Source organism: Pollicipes pollicipes, unplaced genomic scaffold (assembly GCF_011947565.3).
Source record: "Pollicipes pollicipes isolate AB1234 unplaced genomic scaffold, Ppol_2.1 Scaffold_4002;HRSCAF=4701_pilon_pilon_pilon, whole genome shotgun sequence".
Taxonomy (NCBI): domain Eukaryota; kingdom Metazoa; phylum Arthropoda; class Thecostraca; order Pollicipedomorpha; family Pollicipedidae; genus Pollicipes; species Pollicipes pollicipes.
Genome location: NW_023596420.1, coordinates 33,799,308 through 33,805,883, shown reverse-complemented (window position 1 = coordinate 33,805,883; position 6,576 = coordinate 33,799,308). Strand labels below are relative to the sequence as shown.

At 47.2% G+C, this 6,576-nt stretch overlaps 1 non-coding gene across 1 annotated transcript; it reads left to right on the top strand.

Moving 5' to 3' along the window:
* The first annotated feature begins 2,841 nt into the window (after nucleotides 1–2,841).
* TRNAD-GUC (transfer RNA aspartic acid (anticodon GUC)) lies at nucleotides 2,842–2,913 on the top strand. Its single transcript has one exon. It is a non-coding gene; the product is annotated as a tRNA-Asp (tRNA).
* Nucleotides 2,914–6,576: the final 3,663 nt, after the last annotated feature.

The window sequence follows — 6,576 nt, the reverse complement described above, 5'->3', positions numbered from 1 at the left end:
GAGGTGGGTTAGAAGCACCGCCATCATTCAAAATTACGTAAGTTGTTCGTAAGGTGCATTAGCGAGGAACATTACTCACACAGATTAGACAGTAGTATTAGCTTCATTTCTCGCATAAAAACAATAAGAATGGAGTATTGTTGGGTTTATCTTCAAACATGGAGCATTTCCTTTTAAACAAACTATATCTCCATTCTCCTGGTTTTTATCCGACGAATGAGGCTAATACTACTGTCTTACCAACCCCTATCGGCATGAACATGTACTTGTCAACACGGCAAGCGTTGGCGCATTGGCAAATCGCAATATCCCCCCGGATTTTCTTTGCGGACATTTCAACTGTAAAGTTCGGATACTGTCAGGTCACCAACCATGTAACCTCTGCGTGACCTATGTTTACCAGAAATGCTGATGAATTTTAAGGCTACGAGGCCACATGAGGCTCAACGGCATTTCATTAGAAATCATCGCACAGGCAAGCTTGTTACTGTTTGAGGCCAAGCACGCTGAGAGTCTTGGATCCCGACGTCAAATGACAGCGCCGTCGATGGCTTCCCGCCGACGAAGGGAGTCGTCAAAGGGCCGAAAGCCGGTGAAATTACGCCTCCAAACTTTCTCCAGTATGCGCAGTGGACTCGTCCAGGCGATCATGCCGTCAGTGCAGTGGTTTAGCTGTACAGACAATGAGCGAGCTCTCATAGCTTCCTTGTACGGGAACAAAATAACGACGCGTGCGAATTCGTATTTGGAGCCACTAATGTTACCATGCCCAATAGGACCAATCCAGAATCAAACGGCGATTCTAATGCTTTGGTAAACAGAAGACTTAAACAGCTCCCAAGACAAGAACGCTTTTCACACCAGGGAAACCTTTCATTCCTAATGTAAAATGATGGCACTTGTTAAATAAGTCATTGCCGGACACCTGTAAAATACACATATGCGACATAGCATGTGGACGGGATAATCCAGGTGTATGTGCAAATGCGTGTAAGGCTCAGACCAGTCTTGCACCGCAGGGTGAAAAGTGCTGCCGCTGCTGCTGCCTCATATAACGCGGTCAGGTTTTCGGGGCTGCCGTGGTGAGAGGATCAGGCTACCAAACCAGTGGACGTAGAAAGGCGGGTCAAGTAATGCCAAGGTCAGAGCTGTCAGACCACGGTGACGTGAGTGACTGGCTAGCTGATGGACAGGGAAAATTTGGAGCGACATCGAATCATTTGACGATTGTGATAAGAGTTGACATAGACGTGTTGGCAGAGTGTGGTGAGAGAAGCAACGATATGCTTACTAAAAGTGGTGGTGGTGTTTCTGCCGCACATTTTCAGGAACTCGGCTCAAAAGATAGCGCGTAGATCGTCCAATTCCGACATACCCTTAACGGGGAGCAGCTCATTCTACTAGTTCGAACTCGTTTTACCAGTACCAAATCTCTCTGCACAGCGAACACCGGGCGATGTCTAGTTTGCCCCGCCGCTAGGCCATGCCCAGAGGATTTCCGGTTTGTCACATTTTCCTTGAGTATAGCTTTGTTATGTCGGCAGGTCCGCGCTTGCTGCTGGTATAGGCTGCATTGGCGTCCGCTCTCGTTAGTATAGTGTGAGTATCCCCGCCTGTCACGCGGGGAGACCGGGGGGTTCGATTCCCCGACGGGGAGGCTTTTGTTAAGGTAGAAAAGGTTCATTCTCTCGAGTGGCTGTGTCTGTGGTTTGAGTCTGCACGTCTGCTAGAAAGTGACGTTATAACCGGTCATCATACCGCAAAGCTCGAATGACATTTGCGATTACTGTAGGTCTTCTGTCGTGGTAGACTGTATGGCGAGCCCGCCTCTTAGTCCTTTACTGGTGGAACAGCCGTTAATCACGCCACGTTGTTATGAAAACTATTGTCGCTCGCGTTATATGAGCACCAACAACATACATTTTCACCCCGTGATGTCTAGGCTACCGTGGCTACATGGCCTCACAATGTAGTATATTTTGCAAGCGTCCGGCAATGACTAGTTGAAAAGTCGGCGGCGGTTTTCATCGTGAAGGTACTGCCTACGTGGTGCAAGAAGCAAACTCGCCTTAAGAGTTGTTAAGCCTCTGCTGTTGAACGGAACAGCTTTTCTGCTGTTTGATTTTGGCTGAGGCCCATTGAGCATGTTAAGATTGATGGTTCCAAAGAAGTTCGGACGAGACTGTCACCCACCGCGACTGCGTATGCTTGCATCGCGCCATTTACGTGCCTGATGGCCACGGGCTGTCAGTAATCTGATCCGGCGCCGATCTGAAGTATCTCAGCGGCACACCAGAGCCACCGATGACGAAACTGTACTGCAGACGAGCGCTGTAAAACACCCTCGCTTAGAGTGCATGAAAAGGACATTTCCCTGTCGGGCCGCAGCGGCGTGGAATCGCCTCCCTGCTGCCACGCGCCAGTGCAAGCACTTAAGTGACTTCAAGGGCAAGGCATTGTCTGTCATCAGAGAATCTACCTAAATTGACCAATTGGTCATGACGTGCGGGTGCTGATTGAATCACAAGTTGTTCATGTTCTACAACATCGTATGTGTATTGCTGGCGTTGGGCCTCATTTGCATGTGTTGCACGTTCTGTGTTGATTTATGCCGTACGTACTGACACGGCGTTAGAATGGAACAGCGAGTGGAGCGAGCGAAAAAAATCGAGCGAGTGGAATAGCCAATCGCTGGATTTCGCCAAGCTTCACAATAGTAATAACAATAATAACAAGGATGGCACCGAAGAATGTCCAGTTTGTCACAGTTTCCTGGTGCATCGTCCTTGGTTGTGATTACAGCAGCCCGGGCAGTTGTAGGGAAGGCTGGGAATCTATCAATCCTCGTTAGTATAGTGGTGAGTATCCCCGCCTGTCACGCGGGAGACCGGGGTTCGATTCCCCGACGGGGAGGGTTTTGAGCAGTCGCTTCCCGAGACTCATAAGTGAAGACTCACAAAAACCACATACACATAAATACGGAAGGAGCAAACGCGTGGGAGTACTTTGACGGGCAAAAGACTAAATGTGTCCACTCCATGGTGTTGATACATAAGTGCTGCTACAAATATTGCGATCGATACACGTGGGAGTACTTTGACGGGCAAAAGACTAAATGTGTCCACTCCATGGTGTTCATACATAAGTGCTGCTACAAATATTGCGATCGATACACCCACATCGGCAATAGTTCAACGCAAAGGCTCTTCTAATAAAAAAGTCTGATCTAGTGTAATAGCGCTGCAAAAAGTTTTGGGCAAGCAGGGAAAACGATCAAACCTGTCCCAAAATGCATAAAACGAGACTTGCTCCGAATGTGACGTTGTTAACTTACCACCATATACGAGGTGAAGAGTGAGCATCTGGCTGAATATGAATCTGTACCTCTGGTTAAGTATTCACTAAAACGCTTCATTTCTTCTTCTGCAACAACTGACATGAAGCTATAGTGTTTTCGCGACGGAACTATTGCTTTCTTTAAAAACCTCAAAGCCGTCATGAAAATTCTGCATTCGTCATTTTCTACAGCCTTTACTCAAACGCCAAGCACGACAAATCAACAAATAAACTCGTCGTAATGAGTACACCGCTTTTGTGTAACGGCACCGCAAACTTATAAATGTAGAATTTCCCAGGAGTGGCTCCCTCCCTCCCTCCTCCTGAAAAATTGTTCCTACACTCATCCTAGGTGTCCACGCATTTTGTGCTCCACTGCTGAGTTCGGCACAAGAAGTAACGTCGCGAATGTCTAGATATTTATACGCTTTGCAGCAGAAGTAAGCACGGATATGGCTCTTTAAACAAACAAAAAGACGTGTAGCACTTCTGTCGCGTTTAAGCATTTCCAGTGGAAACACGTAGTCTATAAGTAATAATTCCATAGGGCTTTGCGGTAGAAGCAATGGCCGGGATGAGTCTGTTGGTCATAAGTATTACCGCGCAATACTAATGTCGTGTTTGAACATTGGCGGCTAAAGTAATACAGTAGCACAATTGTCGGTGGGCTTCTTGCTGTGCCACAAATGTCGTGGAACCGTCTGCTGCTCCCAACAAATATGTACTCAATGCGGTGTCATCCAAGGCTCTATGTGTCAATTTCATGTTGAATCACGATCACAACAGCATTTACCCTGCCGAAAAATAATCTTCATGCTTCAATACTATGGCTATGTCTGTGACTTAACTCAAGATCGAATGTATGGTGAGCACCATGCCGCGGCACTTTCATTATGAAAGCATTTTAGCCCATATGAACAGGATCAAAGACCAAGAGTGAGCTTAAATATTTCAAATACTCCAAATCGGTCAAGCTCCAAAGCAGTTTTTGAAATATTATTTTTGGCTCGCTGAAGGAAGAACGTTTTAGAAAACGTGTCATACACATCCGAACTCTTTCACAATCCCATTAACATTTCCCAATCCCAAAGTTGCACGAATTTGCAAACAGCGAATAGTTTTGAGCATACACTATCGACCTATCGAGCATGTCGCGCTACAAGCACGTCCGTCAAGACTCTGCATGACACCACGTAGAATAAAATCTTCTTGGCGCGCTGCGAATATACTCCCAGTCTTGGTTGCATGGAGTTCCATGCAGCCAAGGCTGTACGAATTCGCTGTTAGCGAATTCGTGCAGTTTTGAGAAGAGGTAACGTTGCGAGATTGAGAATGAGATTGTGAAAGAGTTTTGGCGTGTCCGGAACGTTCTCGAATTCGTTTTTCTTGCCTAAGCAGAGAAGAAGAATCCAACAACGGTTTTGGAGCTTAACCAGCTCAGAACACATGAAATATTGAAACTTATGCCTTGCTTTCGGTCCTAGCAATGTGGCTCAAACGTTTCATTATGAAAGTACCGCGATATGGTGCCCACCACCCATTCGGCCTCTGTAAGGGCATATACTTGGCAGAAATATCGCAGCATGAATATTAGCTCTCAGAGTGGAAGTCATGTCATCGTGAGTCGTCATGCAATCACACAGAGCTTTCGTTAACGACGCGTTGAGCACTTGTTTGTTGGAAGGAACGGATGTTTCCATGACATTCGTGCGGCAGCAAAACACCCCACCCACAAGAGTGTGACGACATGACCTCAGCTGCCAATGCTGCTCATGCACGATAGAGGGCTACGCGATAAACCTTATGCCCCACAAGGTTATGCTTGTTATTACTCCTTCTGAAAAACCTTATGCAGTTATTACTTGTGTACGAGGGTGTCTCGGCTGTAAGTAATTCCGCGTCACATTAGTGCGAAAGACCAGTTTTTTCTTCAAGAACCATATCCGTCATCAGCTTTGCTTAAGACGTTGTAAACCTTTAAGCAAAACTGATGACAAACCTTAACGTATGCGAGGCATTACTTCCAGTGTCAGTGCCTAGCCATTGAGTGTAAAATATGTGGACACCTAGGACAGGAGTAGGAACAAGTTGCAGAATAGGAGGGAGCCGCGCCTGGGCAAAACTGCATTTAAAGTTTATGGCGCCGCTACAAAAGTGTAGTGTTTTCCTTACAGTGAACTCGCTTTGCAGTAGAAGCAATGTCGCATCAGTAAAATAAAGTGAAATAGTGCATGAGTAAAGGCTGCATGCATTTTTAGAGTAGAAATGATGATGGGTGTATGCTTTTAAAACATGTAGTTTCTGGTGAAATAATAAAGAGAGAGAAATTGAGAAATTTTCTGGTGTCATAATAAAGACATACTGTTATGTTGGGCGGGCTCGATTTAATCTCTAGTAGACCAAAAGCGTGTAACCAAAATGGGGTATATTGATTACAGAAGCATATAGGCATGAAGTCATCCTGACTTCCTACATCGCTTAGACTATGTTTGATACGAGTGCACGGCGGCTATAATCCCCGGGAGAGGTAGCAGTCTTCGGTAACAGCAACGGTCACTAAAGATGTGTCAACATTGTTATTCACAATGTTGACAAGGACACGGTGCCGTCGTGCATATCAACGACAGCGGAGGGTAGAAGAGCCGGAGTCGGAGTCAAAGAGAACGGAGGGAGAGGAGCCAGCTACGTCGTGGATATCAACAAGAGCTGAGGGTAGAAGGACCGGAGTGGCAGTCAAAGGGAGCGGAGGGAAAGGAGCCAGCTACGTCGTGGACATCAACGAGAGCCGGCTTACCTTCCCCGGCGCCGCCCGGACCACCACTGACCCACCGCCGACCCCGACCCCAGGCGTGACCTACTCCCCGGCCTGTGATTGGTCGGGTCACGTGACCACGTAGCTTCGGGAACAGACGCGAAAATAAGAGGTCTCCTTACAAAAGAAGGGCAGCCGCTGTCGAGATTTGAACCCAACACGAAATGCAAACACGCTCACAACGCAGACGCTCTAATCCACTGTGCCACCAGGACGACGACAACGTTGGTAGGTTAGAAGGCAACTTATTACGTACACAACAATACTTTAATTGTTTTTCAGTAGAAGTAACGCCGCATGAAGCGGCATTTGACGGTAGCAGTCCTCGCCGTGGCACTGATGTGACACCGGAGCAGACCGAGGGAGGTTCACGGTCCGCGTACGATCTCAACCGGTGACCGCGTCTCGGGAAGCGACTGCTCAAAACC